Below are 20,213 nucleotides of genomic sequence, written 5' to 3' on the forward strand. Positions count from 1 at the left end.
TTTGTCAATTGAATAAAGATGTGTGTACATTTTAAAGGGGAGGGAAATGACAAATTATGCCGCTATGGCGCCTCAGTGGTAAAGAATCCACCTGCAATGCAGGAGGCCAGGGTTCCTGGGTCGGAAAGAGCCCCTGGAGAGGAAATGGCAACCCACTCCAGTATTCGTGCCTGGAAAAGTCCATGGACAGAGGAGCCTTGTGGGCTACAGTCCCTGGGGTCGCAAAAGAGTCCGACACGAATGAGCAACTAAACAACAATTTAATTAGGGACAAGAATATGCCCAGCTCTGTACCAGATACTAGACAAAGCTAAATTAGAGAGGAGTACTGGCCCACCATTGCCTGTCTTTCCACATCAGCCAAGCAGAGGATGAAGAGAGATCACATTTCCACTTTAAGCTCTCCTAGCTCTGGCTTGCAAACCAACAAAATGCAGGACTAGTTGCTTCATTTTCTTTACCTCTAAGAACCAGGAGAAAGAACTTCCACGAAGGATACCAATAGAATCACCTTAACAGCCTCCCCCTGGGTGGCCTTCAGCGTGATGGGGTGACTTGAATTTCTCAGAAGCCAGCAGGCAGCTCAGCAGTGGGAAAAAAATGATTCCTCACTCGCCTTTAGCTCCATTCCTATTCTGAGCTCTAGCACTGCAACCTGGGAGATAAATTCAACCAGATTCAATTCCACAGATGTTGATTGAGATGTGTGCCCAGTGCTTGCAGGGGATACAAAGATGGATAAGGCAGGTCCCCTGCCCTTGAGGAGCTTACGGTCAAGCAAGAGATTGATGCTGCATAATGTAGCTCCGATATTAATTTTCCAAAGCTATGGTAGTGCTGCAGGAACAATGTGCCATGGAAGAAGAGGGGAGAGTGACAGAAAAACAGTTTAGGTCCTCAAGCTCGGGAGTCCTCAAGCATCTTAGATTTCTCTTTGTCAGGACAGCCTTGCCAAAGGTCCTTAAGAACTGGAGGAGTCAAGCTGAAAGCCCCTTCAGCTAATGAGCCCTTTTATGCTATCATCGTATTTAGAAGTGATACATCATACAAAGTGCTTCATCACGTTGGACAGCAAGCTTTGTCTGAATCAGTTTCCTCCCCCAAGATGAAGGGGCAGGAAATATGATGTGACCCCACCGCCACAGACAGCCATACTGAAAAACACCTCGGGCTGTCAGGCTTCCACTGTGACCCTTCAGAATTATCTGAGGGGCTGTGAAGACCCGCTGAGGCAAAAGAACAGTTCTAGGGCCTTGACTAGCTGTGAGAGCAAGGCTAAAGAGAGAGCACAGTGGGGCAATCTGAATCCGACCCCGGGCCTCACAATTGCTTTTCTCCTCAGGAGGATTGGTCTTTATCTGAGCCCCTATGTGGTTGATTCACCACAGCTGAAGTAAAATGATGACTTAAGCAAGCCATTCACATGAAAGAGGAGGAGGGCTACTCTTCAGTGCATCAGAATAGAGGCAAAGACATGACCTGAATCGTCAATGGGAAGGATGCTAATAGCTATTATCGCGCCTTCCCAAGCATCCGTGGATAGTCTCGAGCAATCCTGGCAACAACCTTATGAGACAGTCTGTTAACCCCACTTTATAGATTAAGAAACTGAGGATCTGCAAGGTCAAATAACTTACCAAAGGTTCCACAGCAAGTCAGTAGCAGAACAGTGATTTGACAACAGCAATCTGGTCCAAGGTCCGTTCTTAAATATTCCAACATATTGCACTCAGAAGGGGACTTGTTCAAGTACACATATATATTAAACTACAAATATCCATAGGGCAGGGACTCTACTGTCTTGATTTAAAACATAAAAGGTTATAAAAGGATACTTGCAGATTTTTCCTCCACAACCCTCCTATATAAGGCGCTTAGCATGTGCCAGGCAAGGTTTCAAGCACTTGACAAGTATTAATTTTCTTAATCCCCATATCAACCCTATAAGGTAGCCACTATTATTCTCATATTTCATATGTGATATATGTGAAAACTATGGCACAGAGAAGTCAGGTTATTTTCCTAAAGCCACACAGCTAGAAAGTAATGGAGCCAGGGTTCATGCTAGAGAAATTGGACCCCAGCATTCATGTTCTTAACCCTTACAGATCAAAATCAAGTACCAGATCAATATTTCCTAAACTTTTTAAGCTCAAATAAGAAATATACTTTATATTGCAACTCATGATACATGTACATGCATACAAATAAAAATAAAATTTCATGAAACAATACTTACCCTTCCTATGGGCACTGTAATTTTTTTATTATATTTTATTGAAAATAAAAATGCTAGTTGTGATCAGCAAAATGGATTCCACTTTGACACATGCAGTTGCAGGCCGTGTACTTAATCATCTCCACAGCTGACCTATAAGGGAAATACGACTCAGATGCAGGCAGAGAGTTTCCACACCAGAACCATGCAAACTCAAAGGATGACTCTATAAATAGAAGATGATCAGAAGGTCAGGATAGTTCCCCAAAGTCAACCCAATTGACCTATAGACAAATGTTAGGGTACAACGAAACCACTTGACCAGTTCTGATTTAAATCCTACAGCTCACCTTTCTTATTAATTAAATTAGAAACACCTTCCTCCGTGGCCAGGAAAGCACCTCTCCAAGAGAACATCTCATAAAATGTCCCTAACGTTGGCAACTTTAGGACCAGAGATAGTTATAAAAGCGTGGCTTTTTTTCTGCTGTGTCACCGTCAGCAAGGGCAAGAAAGATAAAAACAACTTAGTCATTACTCCTGAGAAGCCGATAGTGTAGCTTGAAAGGCAGAGCCAGATTAGCCTATTGAGTGGGAAGGACAGGGTCAGGCTACTCCAAGGTAATCAGGATTCGCACGTTCTACTGGACATGTTCCCAAGTGTCTGGACCTGGAACAAGTACCCCGGGCACTGAGTGTTCATTTTGCTTTGTGACTGGACACCGGCGTCAGTTTTCTGTGTTGTCCTCCCAGGTTATGGGAGATATTGCCTCTGAGAGCCTCTGTTGTCTGCCAATCTCTGCAGTGTTGGTGGGGCCAAGTGTGACTGTCAGTGTCAAGTCCTATCTGTAAGAGATGGAGGATTTTTGAGGACAAGACATCACACACTTAGTCTATTCTGTGTCATGACTTTTCCCCCACATTGAGGGCTTGATAAACTTGAAGTCAGTTGTTCCTTTTCCTTACATACATAAAATGAGAACATTATGAATTCAGAACAGATATTTTTGCAAAGTTACATACTCATATTCAATACTCCCCAAATCTTAAATACCATATGATCTTTGGATTATAAACATGAAATATCATCTTTACCTTTGGTAGGTTTTTAAGATTTCACCTTTGGTAGGTAGGTTTTTCGGAGAAGGCAATGGCACCCCACTCCAGTACTCTTGCCTGGAAAATCCCAAGGATGGAGGAGCCTGGTAGGCTGCAGTCCATGGGGTCGCTAAGAGTCAGACACGGCTGAGCGACTTCACTTTCACTTTTCACTTTCATGCATTGGAGAAGGAAATGGCAACCCACTCCAGTGTTCTTGCCTGGAGAATCCCAGAGATGGGGGAGCCTGGTGGGCTGCCATCTATGGCGTCGCACAAAGTCGGACACGACTGAAGCAACTTAGCAGCAGCAGCAGCAGGTAGGTTTTTAAGTTTTAATTATTAATAATAGATTTGCCTGCTGCCCTGTGACCAATAAAGTACAATTTTGTGACAAAGTAAACATCTATAAAAATGTGGCCACTGAGGTGGCCTCGACTGGGGTTTTTGATTTATACCAGAGGGTGTATCATGATATGGACCATGATGGTTTCTGACCAAACAGCTGGAATAAAAAGCTCTCATAGCATCTCAACTTTCTATTTGTGTTTGAGAAGCTAGGAAAGGAAAGGTTATAGTATACAGGTTTCAGAAGAGGAGTAGAGAATTTCTTAAGTGATAGTTGAAAAGGACAGGGGAGGACCAGTAATATCATGATTTGCTCTGTTGGAGTCTCTGACCTAGAGATCGAGAAGGGTGGGAAGCTGTTATATTAGCAAATTAAAATAAGCCTGTGTGTGTGCTATTCTCAGTCATGTCCGACTCTTTTGTGAGCCCATGGACTGTAGCCTCTGTCCACGTAATTTTCCAGGCAAGAATACTGGAGTGGGTTGCCATTCCCTTTGCTAGGAGATCTTCCCAACCCAGGGATCAAACCTGGGTCTCCCACATTGTAGGCAGATTCTTTACCATCTGAGACACCAATGGACCAAACAAGAGAATGCTGCAATCTGTTCTCTTAGGTCAATGCTTCTCCATATGCTGTATGTGGAGTACTTGCTTCGTATGGCCAGGATACAGACAGGAGAACAAGGTGTTTGTTTCATGACTCCAGCCAAAGGTTTGGGGATCTGCATTTTTAAGGAACGTCCCAAGCATGTGTCAAGAGTATTGAAGCTTGAGGATTACTGATGATGATCCTAATTTGAAGGTCAGAGAGCTGCTTTGTCGCACACGTGTGCACGGCTCTGTAGAAAGTGACTAGAACGAGCTTGACGGATTGCAGTCTGTGTCTCTCTGGACCTTTTTGTTCTTGGAGGACAACTACCTTGGGGAGACAAAGGCAGCTTAGCAGCTGGACAGGAATATGCATATTCTGAAAACAGCTGGGAAAACTGAGCTAATACAGAAAGAGAACCCTTGAGAATTCTGTTTAAATAAAATTCAAAATGGTGACCTATTTCTCACAGAAGACTCCAGTCTTTGGCATCTGTCTTTCCAAGATAGATAAGATGGATATTCATATCTGGGATTTTTTTGTTGTTGTTGTTATGCTTTCAGCATGAAGTGTTCTTTTATTATCATTCTTCATTTTTCAAAAAGATTTATTCAGGACTCTTCGCCTGTTTAAGAAATAGAAGAAAAGCGAACACATTTACTCATTTTTATTCATTGTAGTGGTTTACTTTCAGAATCAAAAACTTCCATTTTCAATTCATACAGCAACCTCCTTGATCCTGTCTACACTGCATGGCAAGTAGTTCCTTCTACCACTCACCCCAACTGATTAGAAGATAAAACAATGCTGAATAGTAACCTACCAAGTAACAACTTTCCTCAATCATAAGCCAGCTTGCAGCCCTAGAGGTAATGTTTGAGGGTTTTTGTACTTGAAGAAAAAAGCCTTCCAGTCCCTTTCCCCTCAAAGTGTGGTTTGCCACTAAACCAACCCAAGAACTTGTTAGAAATGCAGACTTATAGTCCCTGCCTCAGACCCACTCTATCAGAATCTTAACAAGATTCCTAAGGACTTCATATCCACATGACAGAAAATCATCACTTTAGTTTGGTTCTCACATGTGGTTGTATGTTAGAACCACCTGTGGAACTTTAGAAATGACTGACCCTTTGGTCCCACCCCTCAAGATCTTCTGATTTAACTGGTCTGGGTTGTTGTCTGGACACCAGGATTTAACAGGGTCACCAGGTGGGAAGTAGTTTATCTTAGGGCCAAAGTGGCGAAATACAAGATAAGCCTACAACAATTCATGGTACTGCAAACTAAGAAATTGCTCAAAAAAAAAAGATAAGACCTTGTCAGCAGAACACAGGTAGCAGCCTAAAGGAGTTCTCAATAGCCAAAGCCAGTATTCTGAGCAACAAAATAAATCATGATGATGTGGGTTTTAAACCATAGAATAAAATCAGTATTTGTGAATCCAAACTCATATAAATAATGAAATAAGAAGGTAAATGGGTGAGCAGAGATAATTCTTCCTCACAATAGAATTCCAGTTAACAGATGTAGAAAGAAAGAGGTTGAAATAAGAATCACCCTTAGGCAAACACCACTATTTATTGTGCATAAGAATAAATGTAGCAGCTTCTGCTGCTGCTGCTTAGCTACTTAGTCATGTCTGTTTTACAAGACCATGGACTGTAGTCGGCCAGGCTTCTCTTTCCATGGGATTTTCCAGGCAAGATTACTAGAGTGGGTTGCCATTTCCTTCTCCAGGGAATCTTCCTGACCCAGGGATCAAACCCACGTCTCCTGCTTGGCAAGAGGATTCCTCACCACTGAGCCACTGGGAAAGCCTCAAATGCAACAGACAAGATCCCAAAATATGTGCTCAAATTAGCAAGGCAAAAGTTTGAGAAAAAGGTTTTGTGTAGACTTGAAGTACTTCCCCCACAATACTTACAAATATGAAATCTACCACCACGAAGCTAAAGCCACTTTACAGTACAGAAACACAACAAACACCAACCTAACCATACAAATATCACTGGTAATAGGAAATGTCAGCATCCTGAACCCCCTGAGATGAGGTACATCATTAATTTTCTGGCATTCTTGACCAAAAAATGTATGACTCACTCCAGTCATAAGAAAACATGACAAATCCAAATGGAGAGACATTGTTCAGTTAGTGACTAGGACTCTTCAAACATATCAAGGTCATGAAAGACAAGGAAAGTGCGAGGAACCATTAAGAGAAACTACACAGTAATAACTAAATAAAATGTGGGCTCTTGGGTAGAATTCTGGAACCACAGAAAGGATACTAGAGGGGAAAATGGTGAAATTTGAGTCTGCAGTTTGGTTAATAATATTTTATCAATATTAATGCCTTGACAATTATACTATGGTTATGTCATATCAGAGGAATCAGAGTAAGCGGTATTAGGGAACTCTCAGTACTATTTTGCAACTTTTCTGTAAATCTTAAATTAGTTCAAAATAAAAAGTTAAAAAGCAAAAGTCCCTAGGTGAATATAATAATAGCCAAAGTTGAGAATTCCACCTTCAATGGCTCAAGTCCTCCCTCCCTGCTTTCTCCTTACAGAAGAAAAATAATTTTTTCCTATCTTGCCCTCATCAAGTAGACTAGCCCGGGATGGTTGCGGCAGGGGGCAACACTGTCAGTAACAGCATCAATACTATACCCAGAGACACACTTGCGGCATAAACATAATGACAGACACACATGGTACCTGGCGGCCCTGTACCTGTTCTGTCTCCTTCTGATAAGAGCACTCCAGTTCATTTTTAAGGTATTGCCTATTTCCCTTTGATGGTCTTGTTCTTTCAGGAGTAGGCCATCCTTGGATTCTGAATCTTGAGAAGAGTAATACAAGGACACTGATATCTAGACAAAGCTATCAATTAACTCCTGTTAACAATATCTAGAGCTGCTGTGATTCCAGTACTTTTTCAGTCTTAGTCTCTGACTTTTCCTTCCATTCAATGAGTTACCAATAGCACTTCCTTCTGGTTGAATTATCTAAAATCAGCTATTGCTTCAGACCAGGAAACTAAGAAATACAGGTCTGTTGACCTAAATCTTCTCGTTACCCAATCCAGATGGGAAGCAGACATCTGAATGCCATCCGAAAGCTCCTACTGGTCCTAAATTTAGAGATGTACTCCTGACCGCAATAAGGGTCAAATTTAAAGAAATTGTTAATGTTTCAGGTAGAAGAAAGGATCTGTCTTACTGGAGATTCAAATACTTGTGAAAAAAGAATGCACTTACAGATAAAAAGACATTTCAAGTTATGGCAGAAATAGATCTTAGCACATACTGTGGCAGAATTGTCTGTCTTTCTACTAGGTTATGAGAAGTCTTGGGGGCAAAAGCAAACCAAATATTATTTATTTAGCACCTAGCACAATGTCTGACACAAAATAGCTCATAATAAATAACTATTGAATGAATGGATAAAGTGATTGCTACCACATGACTTTAAATCAACTTTATTAAAACTACATTAATCTAAATTTTGCTCAGGCTAAGACTTATATAGGTCAATTAGAAGACCCCCCAAAATTGTATAGGATGAAAAAATCTGTTAATGAATTTTAGCCTCATTCCCAAACAGTTCCTTACTTTAGTAAAAATAATAATTACATGAAAAGCTTCAGCTCAAACTACCACTGTTACTGTCTTGCTCACCAAAGTTCCGTCCCAACTATTTGCCTTCCTAAAACAGCCAAACTAATAAGAACTGCCTGCGTGTGAAGCGAATAAGGTAGAAGGAACACTTGAGAAGCATTTAACCTATTGGCAAGACAGCTTCCTGCCAGCAGCCCAAGGGCACCACTCAGGATGGGAATTCAGGGTGGGAACAGTCTGTGCCCTTACTTACAGAAAGCCTCATTTGTACAGAAACTCCATTCTTAGAATATTAAGACCCGTTATTACACTTCGCCAATGTTTCACAGGGGCTTCCCTGGTGGCTCAGTTGCTAAAGAATCTGCAATGCAGAGGACCCAGATTCTATCCCTGGATTGGGAAGATGCCCTGGAGAAGGAAATGGCAACCCACTCCAGTATTCTTACCTGGGAAATCCCATGGACAGAGGAGCCTGACAGGCTACAGTTCATGGGGTCACAAGAGTCTGACATGGCTTAGTGACTATATCAGTGTTGCATAATTAAAGCAAGGAAATGGTGGTGGCAGGGAGGAAGATGAAATGAAATAATGGGATGTTTCAGCGTTGTACAACTCAAGAGTTCTTGGTTGCCAACCACAGAATCTACTCTAAAGTGGTTAAAATAGAAAGTGATTTATGAAAAAATATTAGAATCCTCACAAAGTTTTTGGCAGAAATAAAGAAATAGTCTGTGGAGTGAGCTTCCAGAAACAGTCCCCAGAACCCCAGAGCAGAACTGGCTGAGGAAGGAATTGCTGGTCCTGATGATTCTAGAACCACATTGCCTCTCCCACCATCTGTGCCTGCAAAATAGATGCCCTGCCCCCCACCTGCTTCCTCACATAAATCACTTCTGTATCCACATCTCTGTATGTGCATCTCATTAGCAGGATCTCAGTCACATGATGCTCCCTGGAGGCAAAGGAAACTCAGAAATGTGGGGGCTTTGCTTTCTATACTGGGAAGGTTGGAATTCACACCATAGGGAACCATCATAATGTAGGAGTGTCAAAAGATTTGGCTAACAGGGTAAACTAGAATGATTTAGAATTTAAAAGGCTCCAGTTCTTGATTAATTGTACTGATCTGCCCCCTGGCGTAATGTTTTCAGCCATCAGCTTGAGGTGGGCCTGAATATCAGCTTCAAGATGCTTGCTCGAAACGCCAGTCATTTCCCTGCTAAATATCTCAACAGGGGAAAGAACTGACATATACTGGACATAGTCTATGTGACAGAAAGCGAAGTTGCTCAGTCGTGTCCGACTCTTTGTGACCCCATGAACTGTAGCATGCCAGTCTCCTCTCTGTCCATGGAATTCTCCAGGCAAGAATCCTGGAGTGGGTTGCCATTTCCTTCTCCCGGGGATCTTCCCAACCCAGGGATTGAACCCAGGTCTCCCGCACTGCAGGCAGACGCTTTACCATCTGAGCCACGAGGTGTGTGACTCTGTGCCAAATGCTTTATATGCATTGTGTATTTAATCTCCTCCATAACCCAGTCCAATAGTACGGTCCTCATTTTATAGATTAAAAATTTGGTGTTGAGAAAGTAAATAGTTTTTCTCAAAGTCCCTCAGTAACGTAGGGCTAGGATTTAATCTAAGGTCTCTCTCTCTCAAGTTATATTCTTTGTAATACAGATGGTCGTCTGCTTACAATGGTTTGACTTACAATTTTTCAATTTCATGATGGTGCAAAAGCCGTACATGCTCAGTAGAAACCATACTTCAATTTTTGATCTTTTCCCACGCTATACTCTCTGATGAGCCTGGGTGCCTCGCTCCCAATCAGCCACACCATCACCAGTGGAAACCACTGATGTATTCACAACCATTCTGATCTCATACAACATTGCTGTTTTTTACTTTCAGAACAATATTCAATAAACTGCTTAAGATATTTAACACTTTATTATAAGATAGGTTTCCTGTTAGATGATTTTGCCCAACTACTAATATAAGTGTTCTGAGCATGTCTAAGGTGGGCTAGGCTAAGCTCTGATGTTCAGTAGGTTAAGTGTATGAAATGCACTTTCCACTTAGGATGGGTTTATCAGGACACAACCCCCCTGTAGTTCAAGGAAGATCTGTATGTTGGACTCTTACGTAGGCCATTCATGAACCCAGTGAAGGAGGTAGTGGGTTCAGAAGCCCTTATAACTTTCTTTCTTGCATCTTTCTGGGGGGAGGCATCTTTAGCTTTTATCAGATTCCCCAAGGGGCACATGACCTTCAAACAGTAATGAACCACTGTACTACCCAAAGATATAGTTCATCTGTTTGTGATCATGAAGCTCTGTTGGGGGCGGGGGTACATCCAGCTAATTTTTTGATCTTATCATTTATTGACTAGGATATCATTTTGTAATATGAGATCAAAATTTTAAGTTTTAATCAAGAGCCTTATTTCTTGGGGGAGGTGAGGAGGAATACATATCTATGTAGGAATGAGCAAGGGTTAAAACTGAAAAGTTCTTTGTGCAAGATGAGAAAGGGCTGAGCAAAACAGAAACATATTTTTCATTTAACTACTGAAGTCCTAGCTGTACATCAGAAGGCCTAGCATCTATTTGTGACTTTGTCACCAACTCCATTTATCATGGCCTCCATCTCCTGTATGAAGAGGGTAATATAAAACCTGCCATCATTTCCCCCATCACAATGTTATGAGATTGTTTTGAAAGTACTTTCATTTCCCCAACAGGAAGGCATTATAGATCTCTATATATACCTGTTATGACTTCTTTGGGGGTGGGGAGAAAAGCACCTTGGAGAAGGTTTGGCTTACAACTTCTAGGACTGAATGATTTCTGAGCCTCACAGGCATACATTGCAGGAAGTTCTTTGTGAAGAACGACTTGTTTACTTCTTAGTTTTTCATTTCTAGGGGGTTGCCTCTTCTCCTCTTTCCATTTGTTGTGTTTAAAAAAATTCCAATATAAATAAGCCTCTCAAGTTGTGTTAGCTAGCTAGAATGTTGCTTTAGATGGTTCATTATTTATGTCTTGCTGTCAATATGTGTATTATTTTTACAGAACCCAAAAGCTTTATTCCAGAAATAACATAACAATTGTTTTAAAGCAGAAAGATGCAAAGGAGCCCAGGAGATTTAGCCTGGCCCACTTGTAGAAGTAGCAATAAACCCTATAAATATAGAAGACTGTCTAAATGTGGTATTTTATGAACAGGGTCAACCATCTGGGTGTGAAATGGCCCCTTCTTTGCCATCTAGTCCCCAAGCAATCCGTTTTTTAAATGGCATTTTAGAAAGGTAATGAATATCTACTAACACCAGATGTAAACTTAATTTCAAGGCTGTGGAATAGGCCATAAATAAAAAACAATGAGTGATTTCCATAGCTCAGCCTGTTCATACTCATGGAAATATGGATGATCCCATGGAAAGTCAAGAGCGCGTCTCAAACAGGGTAAAATGGCAGGTAGTAGGAAGTTCCATTGGTGGTTCTGGCTGTTCTTGCTGTTATTGTCCTGTTGGCTTTTTTTTTCCTTGAGTAGCTTTCATAAAGACAAAATATAAATAAATTAAGTTATTTGTGGTATCTAATGTAAGGATTCAGCATATGACATTCATGAAGCAGGTGGCAGGGAAAAGAGACAAAGGGTAAATTTTGAAAACAGAGTACTTTTGATGTTTTCTTTCAACTACGCTATGGTAGGCTATGGTAAGTTGCTTCAGTTGTGCCCGACTCTGAGATTCCATGGACTGTAGCCCGCCAGGCTCCTGTGTCCATGGGATTCTCCAGACAAGAATACTTGAGTGGGTTGCCATGCCCTTCTCCAGGGGATCTTCCTGACCCAGGGATCGAACCCTCGTCTCTTATGTCTCCTGCAATGGTAAGCGGGTTCTTTACCACTAGTGCCACCTGGGAAGCCCTTTCTTCCAACTATTGTGGCTCATAACTTCAAACCACACTATTACACACTATATCACTTGGATGAAGCTTAATTGTACTTATTCATCTAGTTGCCCAGTGCAGGAGCGGGAGGCAAGGAATTCTTCAGATCCCCACTGGCACAGGAAGGCTGAGCCACATTGTTTTGCCTTGGTAGGAAACGGATAATGCCCCAGTTCTCAGGATTCCCTCCACAGCCAATTGATTATCAGGTCTTGTTGATTTTTTCCTTCATATAAATTTCTCATTCAGGGCCTCTTTTCCATGTTAAATTCAGCTTCCCTGCCACAGGTTTCTGTCACCGGTAAGATTACAGCCCGAGCCCTCTGAATGATTTTCTAGCTTAGAGTAGTCCAGCTCTTCCAATTTATCTTATATCCCCATGCCAGGTTAGTCTTCCAGAAATACTGCTTTGATCATGCCACTCTCTTACAAATCAGCAAGATGAAGGCCAGCATTCTTAGCCTAGCATGCAAGACCCCATATCTTTCCAGGTTCACCTTCCAAGTTCCACTCCACAGACCTTACACTCATGCCAAACTGGATAATTCATCATTTGTGACTCAGACTCTGCTCCAATCTTCTCCCCCATAAGTTTCAGTGCACCTAGAAGCCTATTTAGCCCTTTTTGCCACCCAATCACTTTCACTTTTCACTTTCATGCATTGGAGAAGGAAATGGCAACCCACTCCAGTGTTCTTGCCTGGAGAATCCCAAGGATGGAGGAGCCTGGTAGGCTGCCCCAATCCATGGGGTCGCACAGAGTCGGACACGGCTGAAGTGACTTAGCAGCAGCAGCAGCCACCCAGTCAAATCCAGCAACTACTTAAATTCTATTTTTCTGCCAAAACTCAACTAAAATCCAGTTCCATTGGTGGCAGTTTTAAAACATGTCCTCCAATTCTTTGACACTTCTCCCACTGAGAAGTAGAGTCTAGGTCCCCTTCTTTAAGTGTGGGTTGATCTTTAGGGATTCTCTTTTATAGAAAGCAGCAGAAGGGAGGCTGCATAATTTTCAAGGCTCCATCAGAAATGTCCACGTGCCTGATGCCTGCTTGTCTTGGAATGCCTGCTCTAGGGACAATCAGGAACCATGATGGAAGGACCTGATCTAAATACTCTGATAACAGCCTGACTGAGCTCTAGCATAAGTGCTCATCAAGGAAGGAGACATCTTTGATGTCCAGCTCACAAAGCCTTCAGGTGACTCACTGTCAACATCCCAGCAATGAATTGCTCCACCAAGCCTTAGCCAAATTCCTGACCCCCAAATCAAATTTTAAAAAAATGGTTGTTTTAAGCCACTAAGTTTGGAGGGTAATTTGCTATGCAACAATGGTAATCAGAACATTCCTATGAATCCTCTCCCTTGCCTCCCAATTCTAGAGTCATCTCTCTTTTAAATTCCATAGCAATTATTCTCTATTCTCATTCATTCTGGAAATATTAATTAAAGCATCTACTAAGTCATATAGACCCACGTGCTGGATACTGGGCAAGCAATAGATTTTGAGGAAGACACTAATTCCTGCTCACAGATATTTAGAGTCTGATGGAGAAAGATGAGAAAACAGGCAGTAATACATTATGCCTATGATAAATATCTGAGCATCTATTTTGTGCAGAGCAGTGTGCCACAAAGAGATGAGTTTGAAAATGCTAATTTTTATAGGCTATGAGACATTGATGCAGGATTATCCTGGAAATAACTGAGTATGTGAATCTGAGGTTCTTCAGAGAGAAGTGGGCTAGAGAGTTAGATTTGGGAGTCACCAGCACTTGATGATAGTGAAAGCATAAGCGTGGATGAGATTCCCCAGAAAATGGGGTGGGAAGCCCCACTGAGGCAAGAACTTTAATGCAAAGGAAGAGTGTCCTTCAAAGGAAAAGAAGGATCAGAGAAAAGGCAAGGGAACTGAAGTCTGTGGGTCCCTCAGATCAAGGTCAATGGGTATTTCAAGGATCGGCGTGGAAGGGGAGGGTGGTCAACTATACGAAATGCTGTGAGGACCAGATAAATCAGGCCCGAAAAGCGTAATGTTGATGTAGACAATCAGAAGGTCTCTAACATTCATTTAATTGTGGTCTAGGATAATTACATGAAAACCCTTTCAGGTATTATGGTCTCTCTTTTGGACTGTGAAGAAAGCTGAGTGTCAAAAAATTGATGCTTTTGAGTTGTGGTGTTGGAGAAGACTCTTGAGAGTCCCTTGGACTGCAAGGAGATCCCACCAGTCCATCCTAAAGGAGATCAGTCCTGGGTGTTCATTGGAAGGACTGATGCTGAAGCTGAAACTCCAATACTTTGGCCACCTCATGCAAAGAGTTGACTCATTGAAAAAGACCCTGATGCTGGGAGGGATTGGGGGCAGGAGGAGAAGGGGACGACAGAGGATGAGATGGCTGGATGGCATCACTGACTCGATGGACATGAGTTTGAGTAAACTCCAGGAGTTGGTGATGGACAGGGAGGCCTGGCGTGCTGCGATTCATGGGGTCATAGAGAGTCGGACACGACTGAGTGACTGAACTGAACTGAACTGAAAGCTTCATGGTCTCTGCGGACAAGTAGTGGGTTTTTTTTGCAAATTTCACATGGTTACAAGACTCAGATGTATAAAATGAAAACAATTTTTTTGTTAACCGAAAGGAACTATCTGGTTCCCTTTCCCGCTGATGGCAGATTTAATCTTGCCATCATTCATGCAATGTATTTATTTCTATTTTGAAACACATTCCTTTTTCTTAGTGCATGTTCAAATCCAAGATTATCTGGGTTCCCAGGGGTACTAATGTTTGGTCCTGGCAGAGAGCCCATTTCCCATTAGCATCCACTGCATGCGCCGGCCTCTGCTTGGGTGGCACTCCTTCGCTCAGATTTTGAACATCAACCTATATCTTCATTTGGGGCTTTCCTGAGGCTCAGTGGTCGAGAATCTGCCTGCCAGTGCAGGAGATATGGGTTCAGTCCCTGGTCCGAGAAGTTCCCACACGCTGTGGAACAACTAAGCCTGTGTGCCACAGCTACTGAGCCTGTGTTCTGGAGCCCCGGAGCCACAGCTACTGAGCCATGGCTCTGCAGCCGCTGAAGACTGCAAACCCTACAGCCCGTGCTCCACAACAAGAGAAGCCACTTCAATGAGAAGCCCTTGCACCGCATCTAGAGAGTAGCCCCTGCTTGCTGCAACTACATAAAAAGCCCACTCAGAAACAAAGACCCAGCAGAGCCAAAAATAAAAATAAAAAACATTATTAAAAAAAAAAAACATGTCTTCACTGTATCCACTGCTAACGTCTGAGGCCCCATCACAGCCTACTTCTGTTGATCTAGGCAACTTGAATCAGCTCTGTTCTCTCTCAAGTCTGCTGCTTACCAACTACCTTATCCTCCACTACAGTGACCCCAGTCCTGGGAGCCCTGGATATCGCCCTCAGTCATTCCTCCTCTACCTCCTGAGAACCCATGAACATGGAGCTTCCTGAGAGTTCATGGTAGACATCCTTTAAAATTTACACCTATAAAAAAAAAAACCCACTTCTCTTATATATTTCTAATTAATATTATGTCACAATATCAATTTAGGGCATAGAATTTCATATATGAAGCCAAGTTTTCAAAATATCTCTCAAAACCTATTCTCTCTTAAGATCCTGAAGAGCTCTTGAAAATCAAAACTGTTTTGGCTATCAGATGACTTTCTCTGCTTTGGATTTTAATACCCTTTTTGAAAGTCAGCATTGCTTTATTCTAGACTGTATTATTCTCCATTTCTTGACTGATAAATGTCATTGATACAATAGAGAGAATAAATAGGACAACTAAGATTCTTCCAGGAACAAAAAAATACATCATATATTTTTTTCAAGTATTATCCAATTCTATTGATTATGCAAATAGTAAGTGACTAAATTATGTAATTTAAAATATTTGTTGATGGTTATTTGTCATAAGAAAGGCAACTGAATTGGCCTAACATTTGCTGTCTTTATAAATTTGGTATTTCATGGTCAATCTCTAAAGGATCCTATTCCATTACTAGGACTTAAATGATAAACATTTAATATATAAATAGTATCAACTATCATAGTGTTGCTGGTGGCTATGTCTTTGCTGTCCCCAAAAATGATGTCCCATAGGCATTATTAAATAAGAAATAAAGATTAGTGTGTTTTCCCCTGTAACCCTGTAATTATCCTTCTTTGCATGAAAGTACAACTCTTTATTAAAACAGACAAACACAAATACTTATTAATATTCCTACATAATTGCTCTGCTTAAATGGGACATATAATTAGGAGGTAATTTAAATAAATATAAGACTAAATAAATATAAAACTACATCCTCCTTTCTCATAATCTCTGTTGTTAATCATTGCTTAATTTAATCCTGGATTTATCCTGAATTTAAAGAGAAATAACACACCCTTCATCATCCCCCAAATCAAACTTCAATTTTCTGGACGACTCTCCCCAACTGACACCCCTTTGACTATTTTTGATTAACGAGTGTTTCTGTAACTGTTTGTTTTTCCAGGGTACTATTCAAGCAGTTTCCCATAAATTCTAATTCTCTTCTTTTAAGAGCATATCCTCATCCTTTTTCTCTTTTTTTCTGGAATCTTAACAGAAATTGAGAGAGAGAAATGTGTATAGAGACATGTAGTACCTGAGGAAACCTAACTGTTTCATCTAGTAATCAATCCTGAATCATGACTTCATATGTAAAACTACTTTCAAAATAGGCTAGGTTTACAAAGCAAAGCTTATCAAAAGTTACTTTTTCTAGTTAGAGTCTTGGATTTTTAAAAAAGAGATAAAAAATAATGTTACCCTAGTTGGGCTAACTTTCCACTAGCAAAAAAGCAAGGCAATAATTTTAGGGGTGAATACACGCCCTTGACAGTGTTTTTGTTTTTGCTTAACACAAGGAAGAGAAGATAAAGAGGTGAATTAGGAGGTAAGAGTCAATCAAATCTTAGGTGGTGACCTGTAAATATAGCAAAGTTGGGGAAATAAAGTTATTGAAAATAAAACAATGGTGGGAGAAAATAATAAGAAAACAAAATGTTGTTAAAGAAAAAAGAGAAGAAAAAAAGGCTGAATCAGATTGCTTTAAGGAGAGGTTGAAATGTTAATGTCATTAAAGGGGTTGGAGGGAAGGGATAAATTGAGAGATTGGGACTGACATATACATGCTACTATATATAACACAGATAACTAATTAGGACCTACTGTATAGCACAGGGAACTCTACTCCATACTCTGTAATGACCTATGGGGAAAAGAACCTAAAAGTAAGTGGATATATTTATTTGTATAACAGATTCACTTTGCTGTACACTTGAAACTAATGCAATATTGCAAATCAACTATGTTTCAATAAAATTTATTTTAAAAATCTGGTCACACTACTGAGCCCACGTGCCACAGCTGTTGAAGCCTCAGCACCTAAAGCCCATGCTCCGCAACAAGAAAAGCCATCACAGTGAGAAGCCCACACTCTGCAACCAGAGAGCAGCCCTTCCTTGCTGCAACTACAGAAAGCCCGTACAAAGCAATGAAGGCCCAGTTCAGTTCAGTCACTCATTCGTGTCCTACTCTTTGCGACCCCATGGACTGCAGCACGCCCGGCTTCCCTGTCCATCACCAACTCCCGGAGCCTACTTAAACTCATGTCCATTGCATCAGTGATGCCATCCAACCGTCTGATCCTCTGTCGTCCCCTTCTCCTCCCGCCTTCAGTCTTTACCACCATCAGGGTCTTTTTGAACAAGTCGGTTCTTCGCATCAGGTGGCCAAATTATTGGAATTTCAGCTTCAACATCAGTCCTTCCAATGAAAATTCATGACTTATTTCCTTTAAGGATGGACTGGTTAGATCTCCTTGCAGTCCAAAGGACTCTCAAGTGTCTTCTCCAACACCACAGTTCAAAAGCATCAATTCTTCGGTGCTTAGCTTTCTTTCTAACCCAACTCTCACATCCATACATGACTACTGGAAAAACCGTAGCTTTGACTAGACAGACCTGTGTTGCTAAAGTAATGTCTCTGCTTAGGGCAACCAAAAAAAAATGTTTTAATAAATGAATAAAATTAATTTTTTAAAAATCTGGGAACATAAATCCTAATAAAATTCTTAACTATCTCCTCAAAAAAATAAAGTCAATCAGCGAAAAGGAGGAAACATACGGATGATTTCCAAAGCAGAATGAAGGAAATATTGGTCCTATGGTTGGGAAAAAAAATATTTTTGTTGTAGTATTTACAGTGAGTAAAGCAATTTAAAAGTAGTGCCTAATACCTCATTTGGTCCCCTTCAAGTTGTTTGTACATACTTGCTTGACACAAGCTAGGGTAAGAGGTTCATGGAGGAAGCTGGGGTGTGTGAGTGAGAAAGTGGCTGACAATTTTCTGTGCAGAGAAAATTCAGCTGGATTGCAAAACGGGGAACATCTGCTGCTGGTACCTGATCTATGATGTACTTAAATATTTTAGTGATGTGTTTATCACTGTGGCCTCCTTCCCATGGCTCACAGTGGGTGGGTAAGTAGTGCACCACACTCTAAAAAGCCCCTTCACTGACTTCAGAAGGACCACACTGAACAATCTATCCCTCATATGAACCATCACCTGTTTGCTTTCTAGCTTCAGTGCTAAAGGCACAAATAAAGTTACAGAAAATTGTATATGATTTATAAAGTAAACATGTCTCCTAGTTATTTTCAACGTTTTCTGTCTTTACCATTTGTGGAGACTAGAGGTGACATTTGTTTATCCAGGAAGGGTGGCACCTACTTCCTCTATTTCAGAGAGTCTTTGGCCAGAGAGTACCAGTGATGACTACTTGTTCTCAGACAGCCAGGCATAACCTAAGCTTTTCTTAATTTTAACTAATTTATTTAATGTTACTAATGAAAAATGATGTGTTTGAGAACCACATTTTCAACACTGTTCTTTTCTATTTCTTATGAATCTTTGAATATTTTTTCTAATAAATTACTAAGCTAAAAATGTCAGATATGTCCAACAAAAAAACCATGAAACAATATCTGCCTCACAATGGTCATTTTCTTATGTCTTATGAGACAAAAAATGTTCTGGGCTATTTGCTTCAAAATAATCCTCTGGGGAATGGAGATTTTGAGGTTATAAGCAAAACAAGATTGGCATCTGTTGATAATTGTTGACATAGGATAATAGGATGAGGAAGTTCATTATTCTATTCTGGTTTTGTAATTAAATGTGTACATAAAGATGTTCATGGTAACAATATTTATAACACCAAAAAGGTAGAAATAACTGGATTATTTAAGAGAATGACTAAAAAATGATAGATGATAATATATTTTTGTAAAAATTAAATTATCATAAAATTAACATATAGCCACTAAAGAAAAATCATGTTTTCAATGAATATTTAATGACAGGGAATAATGCTTACAATCTGCTAAGTGAAAAATCTGAGTGGAAATCCATATGTACAGTATGATATCCATTTTTTAACATATAAATGCTTGGGATGAAATTCCCCAGGCTGACCCAATTCTAACTTTCATCTTAAAAAGGTAATAAGAAATTCATTAAAAAAAAGCTGTGCATATCGGTGCTCATTATAGAGTTTATTATAATTTTTAAAATAATAGATAATTTAGAAACTGGTCAATTTAATGTTATATGCCTGTTTCAAACATTAGCTTCCCTGGTGACTCAGTGGTAAAGAATCTGCCTGCCAATACAGGAGACATGGGTTTGATCCCTGGGTTGGGAAGATCCCCTGGAGAAGAAAACGCAACCCATTCCAGTATTCTTTCCTGGGAAATTCCATGGACAGAAGAGCCTGGTAGGCTACAATTCATGGGGTCGAAAAAGAGTCAGACATGACTCAGCGACTAAACAACAACAATGTACAGTCATTAAATGACGTTTTTGAAGATATTTAATGAAACTGGAAAATGATGTCAAGTTAAATAGCACAATACCAAACTCTATGTAGATAGCATTATTCACATTTATTGAAAAAGAAGTAAAATCAATTTATAGCTTGCTAATAAGGAATTTTAAATATTTGAGTATAGGACCAACAATTGAAGCAAAAGGTAATTTTCTGGGTTAGACTTAGCCCTAGGTTAGAACTAAGTCACAGATAAAAACAGCACTCCTACAGATTTCCAAGTTCTTTTCTAAAACACATGAGACCAATCAAATTAGACTGTCTGGTACAGGTTTTACAGCAAACTCTCTCTTGGGCAATAAGGTAGATGAAGCATTTCTGATAAAAGCTCTTTTGTCCCTAAAAGCTTTCAAGCCTAGGCTGAAGCTTCATGTCTTGTGATAGATATTTTGATGACCAATGAAACATCCACTTCTTTCTTGAGCCCCACAGCAACT

This window comes from Cervus canadensis, chromosome 16, assembly GCF_019320065.1.
Source record: "Cervus canadensis isolate Bull #8, Minnesota chromosome 16, ASM1932006v1, whole genome shotgun sequence".
Taxonomy (NCBI): domain Eukaryota; kingdom Metazoa; phylum Chordata; class Mammalia; order Artiodactyla; family Cervidae; genus Cervus; species Cervus canadensis.